The 23,942-nt window shown below is 47.2% G+C and overlaps 1 protein-coding gene across 1 annotated transcript in view; it reads left to right on the top strand.

Annotated features, from left to right (window-relative positions):
* Positions 1-12,125: 12,125 nt before the first annotated feature.
* The window catches only part of KTN1 (kinectin 1), a 77,774-nt gene continuing 65,957 nt past the window's right edge, over positions 12,126-23,942 (top strand). Inside the window, exon 1 of the mRNA XM_074909192.1 lies at positions 12,126-12,248. The gene's annotated coding sequence lies outside the window, so the exon portion shown is untranslated. The remainder of the gene's footprint in view (positions 12,249-23,942) is intronic.

Genomic DNA, 23,942 nt, shown 5'->3' with positions numbered 1-23,942 from the left:
TGATGCTTTTCAGTGACCAAGTGTAATACACCCTTAATTTCTCCCACCTGCCTCACCAACTGCAATAAGGCACACCTGGTCCTTTGAGAGGAGCCCCAGTCTAAAATCATAAACCTGAAACTCAAGGCATTGTAATGAAATGGCCTATCCTCACCTGGGCTAGCCTTGCTAATGCTGCTTAGGGGGAGGAAGCCGTTACTCCTTAACTTCACTGCTGTCCTCCCCTTGCTGCTATTTTCCCCACCTGTGTCTCTGTTTCTGTCCCCTGTGAGCGATGGTTGAAGGCCATTTCCTTTTCAGAAGACTCACGTTTGGAGAGTCTGGGCATGAGGCAGCATGTTCCCAGGAGGGAGTTTGCGTTTTGCCTCACTGATTGATGCTGCGGGAGTCTCACACTGCCGACGCAGCTCAGCTTGGGCGCTGCTTGACTCGACGCCAGCGGTTGCTGTCTGACTTGTTCTTGCTCTCCTGTCCTGTCGCTGTGTGGTGATGGATGGATGGGTTTCTGTGAACACACAGCTGGGGACACATCCCTGTCTCTGTCTGGGCTAGTGGATGCACTGACTGCCATGATCAATGCTCTGCTAGACAGGCCTTTCAGTTCTGCTGTGAGATTTGCTTGTAATCAGCTAGCTGAGCTGAAGAAACCCTGTGGAAGAAAATGTCAAAGCCCAGGCACAAACCAGGTCTTTGGGAGGTGCTGCTAGGCTCTTCTCACTGCCTCAGAGGTGTGAAGGATATTAGATTTCTATCCTTTGTCCGTGGGGCACAGTGTACGTGGCTGAGGAGCATCCTTCCCTCCTCAGCACAGCCTGCTGGGCTGGTTTCATGGTATTTCTGGGACTCACCTTGCCCCACAGGTGCCAAATCCCCCCGGTCCCAGAAAAATCCAGCCTCAAGCAGGTTGATTTACATCACACAGCCCATCCCTGAGCACCCAGGAGGCAAGCTGAGAAGCAGAGCAAGTAGAGAGAGGACTCTCTTCGAGATTGCACCTTGAATTACAGAGGCTGGTGGAGCTAGCTCAGACCAGTTCAGGATGGTTAGAACTAAACCATCCCATTTAGTTCTGGCAGGTGCCTGGGGTGGTGGCAGACAGCTCCATGGCCTCAGCTGCTTTTGCCAGCACAATGGGATGGGGTACGGAGAGTGGGGGATCCTGCTCCTACCAGCAGCAGCAAGCCCAGCCCTCACAGGCTCCTTCATGACAGCGTGGGCCTGCGTTGCCCACAGGAGAGATTGAATTCAACACAGGGATCGTGCTGAATTTGTTTTGTCCTCACAGTGACATCTCACGGGGACAGAAGGTTGGCACTCCCCCACTGTGTGAATACTACTGCTGTGCTGAAGTTGGGAAGCTGGAGCGTTTCCCTGGTGTGGTCCTGTATGTAGCATTGCAGCTGTAGTGCTGTGAGTTTCCTCAACTAATTAATCCTTTGTTGCACTACAGAATCCCCTGGAGATGAGCTATGTTCATCCTGCAGCTCCCAGGGACTGGTTTGTCTGCATTTTGTGAACCTGAGATGGAGAGGTCAAACTGTGGTGTTTAAGTGAGAGAGGCTACATCAGAGATGAACATAAATTACAAATCCCTTAATATTGGTGTTGCTTCTTGCCTTGGATGGCATCCTGCAAGTGGCGCCGGCCCCAGTGGGCAGCGATGTGATTTTGGTTAAGTCATGTTTGGTGCCTCTTCTGTTAAATGGGTATAAAATTGTTTACACATTGTGAGGTGGAGAAGAAAGGAAGATGTTTAGAAAGCTGAGAGATCATCAGAGGAATTAAGAGTCACATTGTGTGGGTGATTCAAGCTCTCAGGATTGCTTTGATGGAGGGGAAGAATTTTCTGGATGCTGCCCAAGGGAGGGAAGGCATGGCTGTGACTTGGGAGGGCTCTGTGCTCACATCCTCCTCCTCAAGGCTGGGCATCCACTTGTGGTGCCCAGCGTGTGGGAGGCACAGCGAGTGGGGTGCTCAGTGATGGGGAGCCCTACTGAGTGGAGGCCCAGGTAATGGGAAGTCTGGAGAGTGACGATCCAGCGAGCAGGAGTCCCTGGGCTTCCCCCTCCCTGACTCTTCCAGTCTCTGGGTCTCCCCTTCTTAGTCATCAGAGGCATTATCCTCTATCTATTATGCTGCGAGGTAATGTTCTTCCTTCTTCAGCAGGACACTCTGACCCTGTCATCAGTTGGACAGATGTTAATTTAAAATGTATTAATAGGAACTCATGAGACTTACCTGCTTGGTTTCTGATCATCCAGGTCAAATAACATTAGAAAGGGCAACTATTCTTCCAAGCCCAACTTAAAAAAGATTATTTCTGTCTCAAGCTGCCTTCTTTTTTTTTCTCCCCTCTTTTTTTTTTTTTTTTTTTCTCATTTTTTTATTCCCTTTGGAAAGCAGCAGCTGCCCAGAGCCAGGCCAGGGTGACTCATGAGCAGGACTGCTCGGAGCAGGGAGGGAGCCACACACCCTCCTGCACGCTGGAGGCAGCCATTACGCACATCCCCGAGCGGCAGGAGCCAGTTACGGGGTGATGAATCATCTGAAGTGCACAGTTACTGTAATGATGAATTGTCATGAGTCTTAATTAGCAAATTGGTTACTTTTACTTAGAAAGTTGATGATTAGTACAACAATAAGTGCTTTGTGCATTCTTTGTAAGAGTCATTCAATATCGTTCTTCCTTGGATAACTAATTGGAGAAGATTTCCACAGAGCTTCTACTAGCATTCCTGTATCGGTCTCTTAAACATTTCTGTAGCAGATATTCCTGCATTACCTGGATGCTGTAATCTGGTTATGGAATGGGACTAATCACAGGAGACTTCCAAAAACCTGGAAGGGACAAGGAGCAAGTCAGTAAGGAAGCTCTGTCTGTTTTATACATTAGTGCTCTCAATAGCTGCCTTCTATTCTAGCATGCCGTAAATACCTTGCTGCTTGCTTTGAAGTTGGTTAATCTGGTTTGGCTTTATCTTATCTTTTTCAGAAGGCCATTTGAGAATTAAAAGCTCATGACTGACAACGTTCTGCTTTCTGCCCTCCTGAGCTTTATGCTAAACTTTTATAGCTGTAATTGTCTCAGAAGAGTGTAGCTTGTCTTAGGTTTAGCTTGCATCTCCTGGTGCCCTCGCTGCCTTCAGCGTTAAAACCCTGCCCTTGAAGGAGGTAGAAGAGCAACTGAGAGCAGGATTGTGTTCCAAAAGAGCAATATATTATGCACAAAATTCCTCTGAATGCAGCATCTTCTGATTACCCCAGGACTCTACGCTTATCTACCAACAGCAGAATCCAAGTCTTGGTGATTCTTTCTGTTTGGTTTAGCCCTGTTTTGGTCCCTGTGTCTTGATTCCCTTCTTGCCAGGGATGTAAACAGAGTGAGGTGCTGAGGCGGACCCCAAAGAGGGATCAGAGAGAGGAGCAGGTGAGCTGCAGTGAGGTTGGCGGGCTCTGTGGGAGTGAGGGACCTGCATGGAGCTGGCAAGGCTCTCGAGAAGCAGCTGCAGCCCAAAAGGCAACTCAGGGTAGATGCTGGAGTGCCTTTGGTCTGACAAGTGTGACCATTGCTTTCTTATTTGTCCTGTAATACTCCATTCTAGACCAAATCAATGCTTGTCAGTGTCAGTAGATACTGGATTTATTGCCAGGGAAGGAAAGAAGCCACCATGACTACTCACTGAGTAATAGTGCGTAATTTGACTTTTAATTGTGAATTACTAAGTGTATCATCATAAGGTTATGCTGGTGTAAATACGAACAGAATCAGATCCATTAGATTTGATATTTGGTTCTAACCTGCCCCTGTGTAAATCAGGAGTAACCCTCTTAACAGGAGTGAAGTTACAATGGTTTGAAATTGGGTCAGAATCTAGTTTAATTTTCCAGGTTTACTGGGTGATGGGAAGAAGGGCTGTAACTTCTCATTTACCCCCTAGCACCAAGTGTCCCTCCCCATATTGGATGATGTAGCCCAAGTCACACAGTGGTAGGGCTGCCTCTTTGTCCCAGTTAAACTGGGGCTCTCTTATTCCCTGAAAAGGACAATACTGGGGGATTTGGTACTCTTTGCAAACATTAGTGGGCTCTCGGCATTTGTCTGCTAATGCATGCGCCTTCCATGCTTGCTGGCAGAGACCAGCATCGGTCAATGCTCAGCATGCATTGACTTCTGGACGGGGAAAGAGAGTCACTTCTGTTAGATAGAAAAGGGGTAAACTGGCTAGAAAAGAGCATTATTTTTTTTTCTGGCTTATACAGCACTATTATGTGTAATGAAGACACTAACTGCCCCCATGTCAGAGAATTGCTGAGAACCAGACCCAGAGAAGATTGCCAAATCCTCCACTGAATGCCAGAGGAAGCACTGTAAGTAAAAACCATCTGTCTCAACTGAAAGGCTGAATGGTGACTTTAAAACTATACAGTTAATTTCATTTAATTTCCCTATCTGTGCAAAGCAACAAAGTGATTAAACGAAGGCATTCTGTATGTTGTTTGCATAGAAATCCACTTGTCTTGGCCCAGCCGCGCTCTTAAGCCTTGTACTGCAGTGTGGGGGAGAGCACATTGGTCTATTTTTATTTTTCATTCTGTGTTGCATTTAAAATATGGCCAGAAAAGGGGGAGGCGGGGGGGCTTTAAACATTGGCTGCCACCTTAATTGCAACCTAGCAATTAATGGCTACAGGCTTTCTTGGACAGCTCCTCCATGAATGTCACACATAAATATAACTGGCACCTGGGTTCAGAAGTATTCTTCCGTGCTTTTTGTTAAGTCATCTTTCTAATTTTTGTGCCAAATGGTCTGTCTAAATTGAATTGCATTTAAATGAGGTGAGTGTGCGATGGATCATCTGACTGCTGCTGTTTCCCTCCAAGTTTTGTGACAAATCGCTCTAATGCAAATGCCGTGTCTCATACCTTGAACTTACTGCTGCAATTAAATACTGATCCTTTAAGTCTTAGCTGGAAAAAACAATACAGTAATAGCACTTATGCACGTTTGCATGGAAAAGCAGAGAGTTGGGCGTATAGCAGATGCTAACGGACCTCTATTAATTTAATTTGCAGGGGCTGCAGTAACGTTGAAGACATGAGCAATGACATTAGCACATCTAGGACCTTCAGTGAAAGCTCTTCAGGAATTTGAGCATATACTGTGATGCCTTCACTGCTGTGTCAGCTGCGTAACCCCACCGCTAGAGTATTTACTAGCTTATTGTATAGGGGAGGACAATGAAATACTATGCAAATACAATGAGCCAAGGAAGGGTGCTGACCAGTCACTGAAATCCCCGTAAAATTTAGTCTTGTCTGAGTGATCAGCAAGATGTAATGACTGACACTGCGATGAGTCTGCAGGGTGGCGATTAGTCAGTTCTCATTACCTCTTTCTCCAATTAATGGCAAGCAAATAGGCGCTTCTGAGTCAATGAGGACCTCAGGAGAAACTAGACTTCCCCAAAATGCTGCCAGATGTCAGCAGAAGCTCCAATCCCCCCGCCTTGACCTTTTCGTATTTTTAACACACGTAATTAACTGCTAACAGTCATGTTTCTGTCACTCTAGCCCTTCGCCCATCATCTGCCAATAAAGGCAGTTAGGTTACCCGTGAGGAAGGAGTCTGTGCCCAGCTCTGCCATCGTGTGCTCCTGCACTTCATCTCATTTCCACACTCATCCCAGCCAAGCAGGAATCCAGCCAGAGATCCCTTTCGGTACAGCCTCATCCCTCCATTTGGATCTTCCTCACTCCCCTTGCTGTCTTTGCAGTTTCTGTTAATAAGTTTTCCCTTCAACAGATTATGTCACTAAACTATGGACACCATAGCTTTTATGGTTAGTGTGTAGAAGTGGAATATGAGGTAATTTTTCCCATACAATCCAAGATACTTTTATGGAATGTTTTTACATATTTTTGGTGTCTGCAGACTGTGGAAGAAGCTAACTTGTGACAGTGCCCTTCCTTATGAAGGTCTCATTTTTTTTCCACTTTTTGTTTCTTCAGTTCACTTATCTGCGACTTGCCAGAAATAATTAAATGCTGTGATTGCTTTGGCCTCCCTTCAATGGGCATTAACTCATAAATCCAAGAGTAGCTCCCCTGGGCTGTATTTCCACTCAGATCTTTTGAGAGGGTTCAGGTAGAGTTGCTAAGGTACACTCAGCAATGCTATGAGGAAAATAAGAAACCCAGATGGGCATGTGTTTGGGAAGGTCCTAAGTTGGCCGTTTCCTAAAACCCAAAGCATGTTGCTCAGATCCATTAGGTTTTGCCATTTAACATCAAAAATGCTCACATTTACCCCCAGGTATTTTCACAGTTCCCTTTACTCCCAGATTGGCATGGGCAATGCTGCTATCCAAAATAAATGAAGTGTGTGAAGACAGACAGTTTAAAGGCGTTGAGGAATGCAGCTGTTTCAGACCACTTACATCTCACTCGACTCTCACCTCATTTGTTAATGGGTATGTTTTTCCCTGTAGGACAATAATGCTTTTCTCTGTGTCATTTTATACAGGACCTTCTAAACCTCCTTTTGTCCCTCTGGGTAAAATCAGTTGAATTGGCTTATTTTCTGGTGCCTTTCTATTTTCCCTAGAGAATCTGTGTTGGTTCTTAACCATTTCTGTCCTCCAGGCCTTATGGACGGTATGATGGAAACCCCTAGATGTCTTATGAATCTAGACACAACACAGGCAGATGGTAGGTTCACTAGAGAGAGTCTTGTCACTATCTAAAAAAGGTTGGATATATGGCCAAAGAGAAGACTATTTGTTAGTTTTAGGTACGAGGAGCTAAAATAACCACTCACAGAGGGATGTACGGTGAGTTTGTTGACACCACTGGGAGTTGTCGCTGGATCTCCTGGGGCACTGGCGATCCTTACACTGTTTGCAGAACATTTCCTCAGACCCAAGGATTTGCAGACATTTCCAATTCTTCAGCCACCCTTGGGACACTGGTGTGTGTCACCACCAGTGCTGACAAACTGGGGACTGGAGAACAAAGATCCCCTCTGGTGTGACACTCATTACACCAGGCAGGCGGCTGCATCCCTTGGGTAGCTGCAGACAAAATACTTTAATATTAGCTTACTCTGTGGTGGCATGAACAGCTGGGATGTTTCCTGTGCTCTCTGATTTATCCAGACAAGCTACGAGCATGTTTGCTGCACGTTTCCTTAGAAGTTTGTCACAACCTGACACATGCCGTTCCCGTGATGCCTCGCAGAGCTCAATCAATGTCCTTCCCCGGCTGCGGGAGGAAAACATGCTGAGCCAGCCCTGCAGACTGCTTCGGCGGTGGGATACCTTATCCTCATCCTGAAAGAGCCCTTGGAGCAGAAGGTCTGTCTGACTTTCCCTTTCTTCTTTTTCCCCCATCTATCATTGCGTATTGTTTCTCTTTGCTACCCATCCTGCTACGTTTCAGGTGAGTTACAGGTCTGTGCGTAGGAGAAGCATTGCACTGGTGTTGCAAAACCATGTTTTTTTGCAAAGCAGAATATCTTAATTCCACAGGTATTGATGAAGAAGAGTATTAATTTAAAACGTGCTATAGACTGATGTAGAACAGCATAAATAACAACTGGGTACTATGAATGATGAATGGGAGAAAGGATTTGAACTGTCACTGTGATACCACACAGGGAGTGTTTTACAGAAGACAAGCTATTTTCTGTGTCATTTCTTCATTTGCTTTGCTTAACGATACCCATCCAATCTTAAAATATCATCTGCTGCTAGAATGCTACCAAGAAAGAGGAAGAATATTTGAAACTTGCTTTGAAACAGTACTCCTAATGTGAATTCAAAGCATGGTTATTGTGATGCTGCTCTGAAAGCTGCTTTTCTGTCCAGCTTCCCTGTGATCCCTTTAGCTATATCTGACACGGAAAGCTTGACATCTTCAGATTAGAAATTAAATTCCACCTCTGTGGCTCAGACCTGATGACCCATTGGAGTCACAGCAAACAGGTTTTCCTTTATAGCGAGCTCTTCCAGCTAAAGCAGTTGCTTTTTGGTCGTTTGAAGTCTGTCGGAAGAAAAGATAATTAAAGCTGTGCGATACAGGTGTTAGAATAATTAATGACTTGAAAATGAGCAGGTTTTATTGGGACTGATAGCAGGTCCTGATCTTGCAAGGATTTAGGTGGATAGGTCAGTCGTAAGGGCTCCGTCTTGGGTTTGATGGGGGGATTTAGGGTGGCTGGGGCATGGCCAGAGGCAATGAGCTGTGCTGTCGGGACAGCTGGGTGAGATGCAGCCCTTATGGCATCAGACAGCAATTGCTGTTTGGGTATAAAAAGCAGCATTTTGGGAGTGGTCATGTGTGTGGCTTGGGTGCCTGGTATGGGAACAGCAGCCTAGGGATGGAAGGAAAAGGGTTTCCCCTTGGGATTTCCTATGGAATTTCCATTTTATTTTGCCATTGTGAAAGCTGAGACCAACTAGTGCTCAGAGGTGAGGACTGAGGAGCCTGCAGGGAACATGCCAGAAGTCACAATTTAGGTCTGATCACTCTGCAAACATCTGTCACTGAGATGGGCACAGGGTTGTCTGGGTGTCTTTAGTGGTGCTGCTCATAGCTGGTCCTCTTTTGAACCTGATAGAATTGAACAACACAGTCTTAAAACCGGTTTTGTTAAGGTTTTGGGCTGTTCAGTGCTCTGTTATAATGGTGAAATCCAGAAATGGAAGGTGAATGTAATTTATAAATCAGCTTTTTCAGTGAGTTCTGAAACAGTGTCTATCAGTTCACTTTATTAGCTGGATTTTTAGCAGTACAAAGTGTGACCACCATCATCTCAGCTTAATTAAAAACGTATATACATTGTGACAGCATATGGATTATGTGGAGACTTGTATTAGCCTGACAGATTTTCATACTGATCACATACAGTGTCATGATTTAGACTGTTTTTGTTTTGTTTTGTTTTGGTTTTTTTATGAGCTTTTATTCTTCTCGCATCAGTTTCCAGCATCATTTCTGCTGACAGATGCTGCTTAGGACAGAGAGGTATTTTTATTCCTTTACACTTGGATTGGATCAAACGTCTTTTTCCATGTAGCTCAAGTTTCTGCAGTGGAGTTACTCCTAATTTACTACTTCGAGATGAAAATTGTAGTCCTTTTTGTGACCTCCTTTAGCAGAAGTTGAGATTTTTTTTGGCATACGTGCATGTGGTCTATTAATTTCCACCTCCTACCAATTGCAGGAATTCATGCTTGTAAATAGTATAAAAAATTTAATGCAAATAAAGAGAGACAGATTGAAAATCCAGCATTTGGTCATCTATTTTTTTCCTAGCTGGAATCGGTGAGATGTTGAGACTTGCAGGGCGTTGTTTCTGGCATTGATAAGGGTCTCTCGTGTTCTTATATAAAATGCTAAATTAACAATAATCAGCCTCCATGACTTACAGCCCTGCTAAGCGCATAGCTTGCCTTTCTCTCAGGCCTTCTCTGAATCCACAGATCTGAAGGCTTTTTTCCTTGTGATCTGAGAAAGCAAAATTCCTGACAAAACTAATGATTTGGGGCTCCTGCGGCATTTTAAAACCTTTTCTTTTTCCCCATGAGTGGCTGCCTAATGTGATTGGGATTTCAGCGACTGTTTGCATTATTTCCTCCCTGCAGTTGGGGATATTCAGCATCATTAGCCGGGCTGGCTGATCTGCACAGCAGTAGCTCTCCAGTGAGTTTTTTCAGTCCACATAATCTAGATAGTTTATTGCCATACGTGTTGGGCAATGGTACACAATGTATAATTAAAAAACATTTTTAGGTCCTTATATGTGCTGTGATGTTGTGGCAAATGTATAAGACAGGTGAAGGAGCAGAAATTTCTTGAGCTGGTATTAAGTCTTATGTTCTCAGCTGAGACCCCTTCAGACCAAGCAGTGACCAGACAGCGGAGCAATTGCCTCCAAGTCCTGGAAAGTGGAGGAAAAGAAAAATCTGCTGTAGCTGTAGCAGCTGGATTTGCACTCTCTGCTTTTCCATTCCTGCTCAGCTGCTGGCAGGAGGGGCAGCCCCGGCTCTTGGCCCCATCTTTTCTCTCCGCGTTGGCAGAACCTCCGTCCCCATCCATGGGGCAACAAATCTGTCCCCTCTCCTGGGAAACGGTGATTTGATTCTGCTGGAAAACTCAGCTGTGGACAAAAGCAATTAAACATTGGCAAAATCTGCTGCTGCCAAGCCCCGCCACAACCACTGCGGCTACTTAAATGCTTAATATAAATAAGATTTGGCCTGAAATTTGCACCTTGCAAGCGTAGAGTGCGGATGCTGCCTCTGGCTGGCTCATGTGCTGCTCTCATCAGCGTTCCTGCAAGAGCGGGGTGACTGGCCTGGACATGCTGAGCCAGGGAAGCTCTGGGATGAAGCAGCAAAACGCCGCCTCGCCAACTGATGGTCAGTCCCACGTTCAAAGTGGCCAGTTCCTGCACATCCCAGTGGCCAGCACCACCAGCATGGCCTTGCCTCTGGGCCCGCTTAGCCTCACATGCAAAGGCACAGCTTCCACTGGCCTTGTGCCTTTGTTTGCTCCAGATAGTTTGAAAATGCGTCAGTAGCCCGCAGCCAAGTGACACACGTGGCTGGCGAAGAGGGCAACGATGAGCTCCTAGCATAGCTCAATGCAAATGCTTCGCTGTGGAGCAGTTGATTTCTCAGAGATGCTTTGGGACAAATAAACAAATTGTTTGCTCTGAGCAACAGGGCCTGGAAGTTAAACCAGACTTTTCATTGCCAGAGGTCTGAAGAAATGGCAGGAGGGTGTGTGCAAAGCCCTGGGGTGATGCCAGCCACCCTGCTTCACAGCAGTACCTCCCTTTTGCCAACTCCTTCCCCATCACAGAGAACCCAGCCACTATGGACATTACAGCTGGGCTCGGGATCCTGGTCCTGACCAGTGCCGGCACTGACCCGCAGCCACTGTCTTTGTCACCGCTCCTGCTACCAAAAAAGGTGAATTTTCTTGTGCACGGGAGTTTGTTTTTCCCATCAAAGTTCGGGGCTATGGAAAGCTGAGAGTTAATGTCAGTCCCCCAGTGATGGAGCTGGATGGGTGCTGTCCCATGGCCCTCGGTGCCTTCTTTTGTTGTTTCATTGTCCCCCAGCAACTACGTGGCAGAGCATTGATTTTCATCCTCGTGGGCACCCACGGATCCGTGGTCAGGTGCTGATCTCATGCATGAGTGCTTGAGATGTTTAAGGTGAAAGAAATCTGCCCTGTGAGCGCTTCGGGAAGGATCCATGTCAGAGGGAAGAAAAAGTCAGGTCTTTAAGAAGTCAGATCTGAAAAAATCCAGTTAAGCTCCCCTTGATTGCAGATTGAACGAGTACGTTGGCTGCTGCGAGCAGGGCTGCTCCACGCTGCAGATCCAGGCAGTTTTAAGGTAATTAAGGGGATTGTAGGAGCAGCCCGTGTTTCTTGTTGTAGGGGAAGTGTCCTGGTGTCTTTCGTGTCCCCGGGGAGGCCTTGGGGCTGGGCCCGTGGGGTCCCCACGCCTGCCCACCCTCCCAGCACCTTACCCACAAAGGAGGTGGAGGGGGGTGCGGTGGGAGCCGGCTGGCCCTGGGTGGGGGTTAATTAGGGAGAGTGGGGGGCTTTGGGGGGGTGATCCCCGTGCGTGGGGGGGACACACACTCCTGTTCGTGGAGGGTCTGGGCAGTGGGATCCCTGCGTGGAGTAGGTCTGGTGGGGTGGGGTGGTCCCCACGCACGGGTGGGGAGATGCCGGGGTGCGGGGAGGTCTTTGGGGGTGTGTGTGTGTGTGTGTGGTGATTCCCACGCTTGGGTGAGGTCTGGGTGGATGCCCTCGCCCGCGTGGGAAACCTGGGTGGGAGGATCCCTGTCCATGGGTGGGGTCAGTGTGGGGAGATCCCTGGGGATCCCTCGTGGGAGGAGGTCTGGGTGGGTGAGGAGGGATTCCTTGCGTGGGGAGGGGGAGGGATCCCCACTTCTGGGGGTATCCTTGGGGGCTCCCCACCCTTGGGGGGCTCTGGCAGCGGTGGGACAGGCTGGGGGGGGGGGAGGCTGCGGCGCGCCTTTAACGGGGGGGGGGGCTGGCAGACGCGGCGGACGTGCGGAGCCACCTCCTCCCGCCCGCCCTCCTTCCCTCCTCCCTCCTTCCCTTCCTGCCCGCCAGCGCCGCGCAGGCACCGGCTCTGCCGCCGCTCCGTCCCCGCCGCCCCGCTCCGCACGGTGAGTCCCGGCCCGGCCCGCCAAAGCCTCACGGTGAGTCCCGGCCCGGCCCCCGCTCCCCTCAGCCCGGGCCTGGGCCGGGGCCTGCCCGCGGCCTGCCCGGCGAGGGGCGGCGGGCCTAGGCCTCGGCGTGGCCGGGCCGCGGGCGGGCGGGCGGCACCGGCAGGTGGGCGACGGGGCGGCACCCGGCCCGGTCCCGGCAGCGCGGCCCCCGCTGCCCGCCCGGCACCGGCCTGGGGTAGGGGGGGGTTGCGCCGCGGGGGAGAAGCCGCTCGCACCCTCGGCCGTGGGGCGGTGGGGTGGCCGCAGCCGGGGGGAAGCGCGGGGAGGGGTGTGCAGGGGGGATCGGTGCCTCCCGAGCGCATCCCCCGGTCACCTTCCTGGAGTTACCCGGTAAAAACGGGGAGGAGGGGAAGGGGGAAAAAATGCTGTGTCGGTCGTCTCCCGTAGGTCTGCGTCGTTACCTGCCCCGCTGCCAAGGGCACGAACCTGTGAAGGGTGGCTCAGTAAAAATATACCCACACCCACCCCCCAAAATATAATTCATACGAATTTCCCGTGGCTTTCCGACCCCAGGATAAGGTTAGGCGTGAACCCAATGCTGCAGCGCCCGGGTGGCCTCGCAAACTTTCACGAAGCATTGCGCTTCGTCGCTTGAAGCAGCCTGGCCCATTTTGTATTCCTGTAGCGGTGTTAAACCACGCACGGGAAAATACACTTTTTCCGTCGTTTGGAGGTTTGTCAGGGCTATTTTATTTCTTAAAATGGTCCGTGCCCTTTAGTACAGCAGGGGTGTGGGTTGCATGCAGCTGTGTTAACCCTGGAGGAGTTAATACTCACCCCTGCCTCTCCTCTACTCACAGCTTACTCCTTTGCCGGAAGCCTTCCTCCGGTGTGCAGGTTACTGAGGGGGAAGAAAAGTTAAGGTGTCAAAGCTACATCTTTTGTACCCAACTAATTTCAGTTGATGAGGTATTTTAATGAGGTAGAGGGTTATTAAGAATAACGTCGTGTCGCATCTCTTCTGCATTAGGGAATGCCAAACACTGCTTTCTAGCGATGTGCCTACACCTGTGTGCTTTAGGTTTGTCAATTTATAATTTTTTTTTTTTTTCCTTCAAAGGCTCTGCTGTGTATTTTGAGATCAGTTAGAAAAACTCAAAAGAAGATAATTTTTTGCTTTGTGGAAGATGAGCTGAGCTGATACTCTGCTGTAGTTATTTTCTGTTTAAAATTCTCTTTTTTTTTATTTGGTGTTTCCACTGCTGCCTCTGTCCAACAGCACACATGGTCTTTAGCAGACATAACTGACAAGTTCTATTTAACATCTCTTTACATATGAGAAGGCAAAAATCCCTTGCTGGAGAGTCTGAGTTGATTGCTGCAAAAGTTGAAAGGGGATTCAGTTCCCATGTTCCACCTTCTATCAAATATTTTTCTTCCCTGTTCTCTTGGTGAATTGCTAACCTCCTTCTGTTTGGTTTGGGCTGGAAGCATTTCTCTGCCTCGTGGACCTCTTGCCTATAACTGCACTGTAATTTCTTTCTGCGAACAGGCTATGCAACTTGCTTTACCACATATTTTTTCTCTTGCCTCATATGCTGATGTTGCTTTCTGCATACTGTGATTAAAATAACTTTTGTGTGTAACTGCAGCAGGGAAAGGTTGGGGTTTGGATAGAAACACTAATTCTCTGTTAGTGTTATTACCAAATACTGTTTTTGTCAGATTTTTTTTCGACTCTCCCTTATCTAGCTGGTATCAGGAAGATGCTTTCTGCTCTCAGAAGTAGCAGCAGTGGGATATGAAGAAAACAATTAGTTTTTAATTTGATCCTCTATCCCCCGCTGTCATAAAACCCTTATTACGGATAACTTGGCCTGCTAACTACTTTGTTTCTGAAACCCCTTGAAGGAAGGGGAAAGACTTGCTCAAGCCTGTAGAAAACTAGGGTTATTCGGTAACAGCTCTTTTTGCATCACCCGTGCTTACTTTTGGAGATTAGATGGTTACGGCTCGAAAGTGTCTAATCATTGCTTGACTGTCGGTACTTTAAACCCAGGGTTAACAAAATCCCTCAGAAACGAAAGTTCTCTGTGAATTTCAGGGGTGATGGGTATAGATTAAATAAGTATTTGGCTGAGACCCTTAAGCATAAGGACATGGGGGGAGAGGACATGTGTTTTATTTTAAGCATCAAACTTGCTTGCTCCTAATCCCTTCCCCCGCTGCTGCCAAGACACCCACCTCTCGCCATTGACTTTGCAAGAGCTTCAGCTCCCAAGTTTAGTTCCCTGATCGTACCCCAGTTACGTGCTTGAGTAAATAACATGAATGCCCCCCGTGCTGTCCTGGAGGGGTGGGGAAGAAGCAGAAGACAGGAGGGTAATTCTTAATTCCCCCTATCTGCTCCAAAAGCCGTGGCAGCAAGCGGGCTGGTAAGAAACTGAGAGCGGAAGAGAGCCCCTGATCAAGTTTAGTTTCCCCGTTTATAGCACCCATCCGTGCTGTGGATGCCTTCCGTAACATAACTGCTTTTAGGGTGAAACTTGATCGGTTTAGTCTTTGCTCCCATCTCCGCGGAAGAGCTGTTGGAGAGGCTCCTCTGAGTCTTAGAGCAATTGCTGAATTTCCATCCTGATGGTGTTTATGGCCTGTTGGTATAATTTGTTTTTCTTCTAGCATTGCCATTTGGTTTAAGCGGTTGTTTTCCCTCCCTGATGTAATTAGAGGGAGCAATCGAATCCCCTCTTGACCACTTGTTTTGATAGGTTAAACAAGTCAAAGTCTTTAAGTCTTCTCCTGTTGGTCTCTTATCAATATTCTCAGGATTTCCTTGTCACTGAAAACCTCTTGCCTTTTACCCATCAAAACCTTTTTAATATAAAGGGAATTTTATGCATCTGTGTTTAGCTCTTAAGCTTCCTGTTCTGTGCTGGTAAAGCAGCAGGATTGGACTATTTTTAAAAAAAATGAATATTTTTGGGGGGCCTACTTGCTGCACTAAGCTCTCAAACTTTTTGACATTCCTAGGGCGATTGTTTTAGGCTAACGAGACAGGGAGTTGCTGGGCTAAATTTGTCCCAGACAAATCACTTCTTGTTAATGACTGTGCATAAACTATAGAGATGATAGATTGGAGAATTACCAGCTCATGACTCTCAGGAATCTGTTTCTCCTCTCACTGTTATACAAGATGTCCAAGCAAATAAAACATATGATGCCTTTTTAAAAAAAAATAGTATTTATTTATGTTTTTAGAAATGTAATAGCTTCTTCCTGTTCGCATGCCTGAACTACAGCTGGTTGCAGGAGAGAGGGTACTTCTAAGCTTTGAAAACTTCCTATTTCTTGTCGGAATGGAGCCTTTAAAGTAATTTCTTACAGTGTGGGCTTGTTGGCACTTTTTCCAGCCTGATGCTTGTGGTCTCTAGTTTGGGAACACATCTGTGCCTGCTGGTCTGGGCACTGCCCAAAAGACTTGTATTCCTGCTTTTTTTGGCCCCCATGGCTTTTAGTGGTGGCTGTTATTTCCAGTGAGTTCCGAGCGGGAGCAGCAGCCCTCGCATCGATAAGCACTGTACGTTGATCTGGACTCTGCTGCTTCTTCCAGTTGAAGAATTGGCCTTTAGCTGGGGCGGGGGGAAGAAGCAGAATGGATCCAGCTGCTGCTCTGAGCAGGGAGACAGTATGCAGGCATCCGCAATTCCTGCCATTCCTCTGCCAGGGTTTGCTTTCCCCCCCGCCACGTGAGAACTGAAGTAGCATCTGGGCCAGGTTTCCTGTGTTTGAACTTGTCCTCTCTTGGTCACTGCCATGACTGTGTGCAGGAGTACTGCAGTCTAATTAGATTATATTGGAATGAATAAGTGAATCTTAACAAATGAGCTTATGGGGGCACTGTCAGGTCAGCTCAGTCCCTAAATATAGGTACTGAGCAGAGTGCAGGCTCAGTGCAGTATCTATCTGTACAGTGAAATTAAATGGAGATCTGCTGGGAATGCATAAATTCTGCTGCCTTGCCATCTTGTCAGCCTGGATGCTCCAGTGTCTTGGTATGAGAAATGCCAAAATCCACTCAAATATGAGCATTCTATAATTGGAGCTTGGTGGGGAGTTGGAAGGGGAAGTCATGATTGTGGAAACTGTAATAATCTGAGGTGCTAAAGAATGCAAATCTCATGATCCTTTTTAATGCTTCCCATTTAACTAAAGGTGATACTTTTTAAAAAAAAAGTAATTCTCTTGGATACTGTGGAAAACAGGGAAAAAGAAATGGTTTCTCTTGCATGTATGGACGTGAAAACTCTGGAAAGCTTCTCTGACTCTCACAAATAAAGAATATTATGTCGTCTTCTTGCAACTGTATGATGCAAAGAAGTAGTCTGGGAGCTTCAAGCCTTGAATTTTGCTGTGCAATGTGTGGGGGATGGGATGGAGAGGAGAGGAATAGCAACTGTAAGGTTTGTGGGTTAATCAGAAGTAAAATAATGACTTTTATGTTGCTCTCCTCCTTGTTTTCTGCAGTGTTCTTTGGCTTTTTTTGTTAGCGCTTTGTGGCTGCCCTGCTTATCAAAATTCGCAGCTCTAAATTCCTCTTACCGAAGAGAAGTAGATGATGTTCCTTCCCCTTTTCTTCCCAAGAAGACTTATTTAGAAGAATAGCATTTTTTCTTTCTCAGATGAAACGTCGTCTTTGCTTGTGGATCACTGAGGCTGCGTTATAACTCAGAGAAAGCGTCTGTAAATTAGTAATGTGGCCAAGCTACTAATTTTCTTGTACTAATAAGCCTTATTATAAATAGCCTTGTCCTCCGCTAGCATTTACAGCTCCCTCCTGCTGCTGTTGCTGTCAGGTGTGCAGGGTTTTCAGTGGTAGTAAAGTATGGAAAGCAGCACTCCTTGCAGGTTTTTGCTCTTTTGCATTGAGCACCCTCCCTCCTGGCTGATCCTGCTGCCTGTGCTGCCCTGTCTGGATCTGCTCGCAGCCAGGCAATCCCTACAAATCACTGTTCTGCTGGAGAGCAGCTGGTACATCACTAACCACTCCCCTGCTGCAGGAAACATCTTTGAGCACTTTTATGCTGTAAAGTTGAGGAAATAGAGCAAAACTCCTGGTTTCCTTCAAGTTGTAGTTGAATGACTGATTAAACATCAGGGAGCGCTTTTTCCATCTCAGAAGAGTTGTGTTGATGTCCAGCAAAACACAAGTTCTCATTTTTGGATTGCACATATTATTGAATAGCAAACCTTCTCAGCCTGCCTGTCTCACGTCCAGCTTGTGGAGCATGTGTTGAATGACCCAGGGAAAATGAAGCTTGAGTTCAGAATTATGTGGGTGTCGAAGGCTTTTAAAGCTTGGTATAATGCCTGTGATTCAGGGCAGTTCTAAAAACAATCCAGCTCTCATCTTGTGGAGGTGAAGTACCTTGGTCCAGTGTTGTCCGGTGTTGTTATCTTTGGTTTAGCTGTGTCACTGGCCAGAGTAATATAAATTGAACCTGAATTATTTTGGGCTCCTTCTTCCTTTACTTCCAAATCCCACCCTGCAAGGGTTTCTTGTCATAGAAATGCTGGTTTAATTCTGCTTTATGCTCTTCTGTATGGACCGAAGAAGGTATATCGGGGATGTGACAAATTTTAGTACATCTCATTCCTGTTCGTGATGTGAAAAGGTGTCTTTTGTCTGCCTGCAACCTCACAGGAAGGAAGTTGTTGAGTCCAGGAGATAAAAGTGCTGTCTCCTCTCTTGTGAGGGAGCAAGCTGCCTGTTCCTCAGCTCAGCGGCACTCTGCTCCTGTCCTGCTTGTAATAGGACAGAGGGGAAAATATTCATGGGAAAATGTGAGTGGACTCGTAATCTATTTGCAAGTGCGTAGCTGTCAAGGAAGATGATGACTAAGCTATTGCACAAGGTGCAGCTTTTTGGGGAGCATGCCAGGATTGGACCGGATTGTGACTGACTAATAAGAGAGCCTATAATATCAGTCAGCTGATAACTTTATTGTTACTGGCTTAATCTGACCACTGGCTACGACTACTTTTTTTTTTTTCCTCAGTCTATTTGCTGTGGGGTTTTAAGTTGAAAGGTCCATACTTGGTGAGTACAAAGAAAAAAGTCCAATTTATTGGAGGAAGTGAATGGTTCCTGAGCCTCTGGTGGGAGTGTGGGGTGACAGGAGCATTTAAAGCTGATGTCTTGCATTCAGCTCACATGAATGTCTCTCTGCCGAATGCCTGCCCTCTGCCCTGCAGCCAGGTTCTCACACAGGTATTGTCCACCTACCTGGTGCACAGGTAGGATGAAGGGTACTTTCCCTCCCATTTAACAGAAGGAAAAGCTGAGGCCAAACACCTGTGGTTGAAAATGCCAAGTTGTCACAATCAGACCAGCTGCTGATGGTCCCATTTGTGACCTGGCCCCCAGGGCACTCTGCCCTGGCTTTGCTGTGCTGACAGGTAGTGGGGAAATCACTCTTCTGCAGGGTCTGAGGCTGTTCTGTACGTGTCTTTCTTTCAGAGTCTCTGCTGTGGTGTGGATGGGAGGCCAGGTCTGGTCCCAGAAAGCAGTGTTTCTTCCTGCCTCCCATACTGGTTTGAATCAGAAATAGTGTGGCCAGCAGGGACAGGGAGGGGATCTTACCACTGTGCTCGGCACTGGGGAGGCCGCCCCTCGATTCCTGGGTTCAGTTTTGGGCCCCTCACCCCAAAAAGGCCATTGAATGACTCGAGCGTGGCCAGAGAAGGGCAACGGAGCTGGGGCAGGGTCTGGAGCACAGGTCTGCTGGGGAGCGGCTGGGGGAACTGGGGGGGTTCAGTCTGGAGAAGAGGAGGCTGAGGGGAGACCTCCTGGCCCTCTGCAACTCCCTGCCAGGAGGGGGCAGAGAGGGGGGATGAGTCTCTGGAGCCAAGGAGCCAGCGCCAGGCCCCGAGGGAATGGCCTCAAGCTGCCCAGGGCAGGGTCAGGCTGGCTCTGAGGAAGGATTTCTGTGCAGAAGGGGCTGCTGGGCGTTGGAATGGGCTGCCCAGGGCAGGGGGGAGTCCCCGGGATCCCTGGAGGGGTTGAAGAGTCGGGCTGAGCCAGCGCTGAGGGATCTGGGGGAGTTGGGAACGGTCAGGGTGAGGGTCATGGTTGGGCTGGAGGAGCTGCAAGGGCTTTTCCAACCGAGATGATTCTGTGAAAGGCTGCCATGGTGATTAATGCTCCTTTCTCCACCAAGTCATTGCTTATGTTGAGTGAGGGCATCCCAGCTTGACTTTCATGTAGGCATTACCTTTTTCTTAATGCTGTGCTGTGCATGGACCTAAAGACAAGTATGTGAAACCAGTTGCAGCATCTCTTCCGCCCTTCTCCATTTCAGCTCCGGGTATACCTGAGAGCAGCGCTGTGGCTACAGCAGATCATACCCAATGGATCTTTCACAGGGCATTTTCAAATCTGGGAAGTGATCCATGTTTAGCGGTGCTGAGCTGGGAAGGGCCCTTTCCCCTGGGGCTAGGTGGGAACTTTTCTGCCTCCTTTAACTGGCTGTTCTCTGGGGAGACGGAGCCTGTCCTCTTGGACCAGGCAGCATCTGCAGTGGGGTGTGGTGCTGGGAAGCTGGCAGAAAATGGAGTTTACGGGTGAATGCTGTATCCCGTGTCACACCTTCTGACCTTTGCTTGTGTAAATACCTGTTGGCAGCATGTGTAGCTTCAGCTGTGATGGACTGATAAAGAACTGTGCTGCTTTTTCTCGTTACGCTGCCTTGTTTTGTATTTACAGCAGCGGTGCTGGAGGTCCATTGAAGCTTCGCTTCTCCACGTTTAAATTCTGACCGAGGAGGAGTTTGTGCTAATGTTTGATGAGAAGATGTCCTCGCCAAACCCATCCCAGCATGGACAATGAGAAGCATTGTCCAGAGGGGAGACAGAGGTAGCATCTCAAAACCTTGGAAACCACCAAGCTACAGGGAGAATTTATGGAGGTTGGATTAGGATTTTATTGGGTTCCCAGAGCTTTCCACAGCAGCTCAGCAGGGATACTGATAGTTCTCCCTTCTTACCTTCACCTAAGGTCACTTCCATATCTACAGCCTGTGCTACACTACTGCTAGGATTGGGTTGCATGCTAAATTTAGTAAACCTCTTTACAGCTTCATGTGTGCGTGTGTATGTAAAAACAGGTATTTTTTTTTTTTTAAGTGGCTTTTAATGGCTTACAGCCTAGTTCAAGATGCACAACAAAGCTAGGCTTTCTCTGCACAGGTGGCCGTGCACCAGGCTAGTTGTGGGAGGAACAGGTACACTTCTCTGCCTTGGTGTACTTCAACACAAGGATTCGATGAGGTGCGGAGCGCCGTGGGAGGGACGGTTGCAGAGGCACAATTAAAGACTTGCGTAACATGGTCTGCAGTCTGAGGCATGTGAAAAGTGCTAGTGAAGGGGTTAGGTTTCAGAAGTTTTAAAGGCTTGTGAAAATTCGTGGTCAGATATTTCCATTCCGAGCCTGCCTTTTCAGCCCTCCACCCTCGATCTCCCAGTTTCTACCTTTTTTCCATGCTGTTTGTGTGCCAAAAGAAGAATTCCTTGGCTTCAGGTCTGGTGTACCTATTTCTAAGTAGATTTCTTAATCTCTCCTCCCTATTACAGGCTACTGGAGTAATAGCTTGAGGTGTAACCAAAGTTGGAGGCAAGTAAGTTTAGATCTGTGTGGTTGCAGTGAAGTGTTTGTGTTTAATCCTTGCATGCCAAAGGAGGAGCAGATTGTGGGACAGCAAAGCAAGGGGAGTGAGAACCCAGAGAAGCATGAGAGAAGTGACCTCAATTACTCTGCATTTCTGTTGCTGAGCGTTTTTAGGCCTTTTTAACAACCTGGCATGTTCCTTGAGTTCAGATCAGCACTGTGCTGATCAGTAAAGCTGAGTGCGTTGGGGCGGGTGTGCGTGCATGTGTGATGAGGCCGTTTTTGGGGGAGAACTCTGGGTTGTTGGATTATTGACTTGAACTCAGAATTCTGAAAACAGTGAAATGCATATTCGAAGTCCCTTTAGGAAATTCTTACAAGCTTTATTCCTTATGGATGCAAGTGGAAAAAAACAGGAAACCCACAGAGGTGCACTTTCAACACATCTTTCGGCTGGTTCTTGTGTGGGGTTGTTCAGCTCCCACCATTATGCTGTATCTGGGGTTATGCAGTCGACTGGATTGTGGAACTGGGACCAGTATGGCTAAGGAGTGCTGAAGGGTCTGCTGGGCTGCTGTTGCTCAGAGAAACATCAGCAAACCTCATCATCACTCACCTGGGGCATCAGCAGCTACATGAGGAAGGTGGTAAAAGAAAGCTCCTTCACTGCATGGCCCAGCTGTAAATCAAGTGTGTTAAGCAAGTCTGTGGAGGAGCTGGAGCCTTCTCCCTGATGCTGAGCATAGTGTCCTGCTGTGGGTGTTTAAGAAAAGATGTGAATACTGCCTTGGACTCTTCCAAAATACTGCGCTGGTTCCTGAGTGCGTGTTGACCTTCTTAAGCTGCCTGCCCAGATCCTGAAGGGTCCATGTGCTGAGATGACACTAGCTTTGTATGTTTATGTATGAGTACCTTCAGCAGACTGCTAAATGAAGCACAGAGAGGTTAACAAGGGGAAAAGAAACCTTATGGAGAGGAATGTGTGGTGCTACCGTTTAGGAGCACGTAGCCTCAGTGTAGAAGTTGAAAGGGTGATTGGTATGTTGGTGGAGCTGTAGCCAGTGAGGTCCCTGTCGTAGTGCAGGAGGTGTTTTGGATGGATGATGAGGTGAGCTCTTAGTGTTGCCCTCAGTAAATGGGCTACATGCAGTGTCTCGAAGGAGAGCGGAGGGGGAACCTTAACACTTCACCTTCTCAGTAGGGAAACAACCACAGTTTGGCAGTAACTTCTTAAACTTCATGTTGTGCTTTTAAATTGAGTTAAAGGTTCCAGCTCATTACGCAATTTATACTTCAAAATACACTGGGGTGACTTGTACGGTGCCAGTGCTGTAGGGATTGCTTCTAAAGCTTCTTTGTTCCTAAACCGTTCTGAAACTTTATTTCTAAGACTAGCAACAGCACCATGTTCTACAGCCTAAGATATACGGCTTGGATACAGAGTGTTATCTTTATGCCTGTGTGATAATATACTTTAGGATAAATGTTGATGGACAGCTTTGTTATGGAGTAGTCAAAGTAACTCAAATCTGCTGTGGAAGTCTTGGTGATGGGAGTCTGTTCAGCCTTCAGCTGGTGCTAATTTGTGCTGGAGTTGAAAGTCAAAATACCAGTGTTGTAGGAAGCTCATCATCATCAGAAGCTTCTGTGGTCTGAATTCAGTCCTGAATATGCCTCTGCACATTCCCTGTGTTCAAGGGTTTTATAAATACAGCATGAACAATGTTTTAATCTGGAAAATGATTTGAAAATAACACATTGTTGTAATAAAATCCAACCTTCTTTTGCAGGTATCATTCCTAATGGGACTATGGATTAAAACTCATTGATTGCTATTAGCAAAAGAGTGATAGATGCTTCTTGTATCAGTTAAAATGTGTTCCCTGCAGCCCTAGGGCTCTGGTTCAGCTCTGTAGCTAAGTGGCAGGAGTGGTGAGGAGGAGGTGGCTGCTGCTGTATGGCCAGGCAAAATAAAATAATGGCAGCCATGCTCTGTACAGAGGCTGCAGAGTCACCATTGCAGCACTGAGCACCTCCTTGGATCAACGCTTGAGAGCCGTTTTCTTAACTTGAAGTCAGAATGCACTCATGGCCTGTTAGTACCCATTTGTTCCTACGCCAGCATTGTCCTCTGTCTTGAACCCCACGCTGCAAGGTGTGAGCTGGAGGAAGCTGATACCTTGGGGTTTTCTTGGGTGTAGTTTGGAGCAGCGGAGCTTTACGTGTACGGGGGAAGCGAGGGGAGCAAGTAATGCCTGCTCAAGCCTGGCTGTTTGGATTTTCCGATGTTTTTGTGTCTTTCTGTCTTTCTAAACCATGCCTGTGGTATACAGTATTAAAACCAAAAATAGGCATGCTGATGCAGTGCTTACCCAGCTGTGTAGGCTGAAGAGGAGGCAATTCCAGCCTGGAGAGGCTCATAGTACTCATGTATCCCAAGTCCTAGTTTGGTAGTTGTGCATGATGATGACTCTATTTATGATGCCTCTGTCAACTTACAGGAACTTTGCCTTCTATATGTTGCATCTGCAATCCTCCTATTGTCTAGCCTAAACTGAAGTTGCCCTTTTAAAATCTCAGGGTTGAGAACTAATGGCATACCCCTGCATTTTAAACTACTGGCATCTTTGAAAATTTATTACCACTCTGAGCTTTGATTGTTTATCTGATGGATACTTTTTTCTCACCTTTTTTTTTTTTTTCTGTGTACTGTATACCATGGACAGGGAGAAAAATCTTCCCTGTTGATTTCATCTCCCTTTCCAGCTGAAGAATTATCAAAATTTAGCCTGGTAATGGGGGAGGGTGATCTTATTTCTAATGCTGCTTTCTGATGCTCTCATTTAGCTAGGTCTGTACCACATTTACAGTAATTTTGATGCAGCAATCACACTTTCTTTCCCTTTAGAGAAAACTGGAATCACTCAACTCCTTAGACATAATGCGTGCAGTATATAATATCTTCAGGTAGTTACAAGAAATGACATGAAAGCATCTAGCTCTGATATGATTCACAATCACTTAAGAGTTTTGATTTCCCTCTATGAATTAAAAACTTTCCT

The sequence above is a fragment of the Athene noctua genome, chromosome 6 (assembly GCF_965140245.1).
Source record: "Athene noctua chromosome 6, bAthNoc1.hap1.1, whole genome shotgun sequence".
Taxonomy (NCBI): domain Eukaryota; kingdom Metazoa; phylum Chordata; class Aves; order Strigiformes; family Strigidae; genus Athene; species Athene noctua.
The sequence above is the reverse complement of the archived record's forward strand: the minus strand, read 5'-3'. Positions and strand labels throughout refer to the sequence as shown.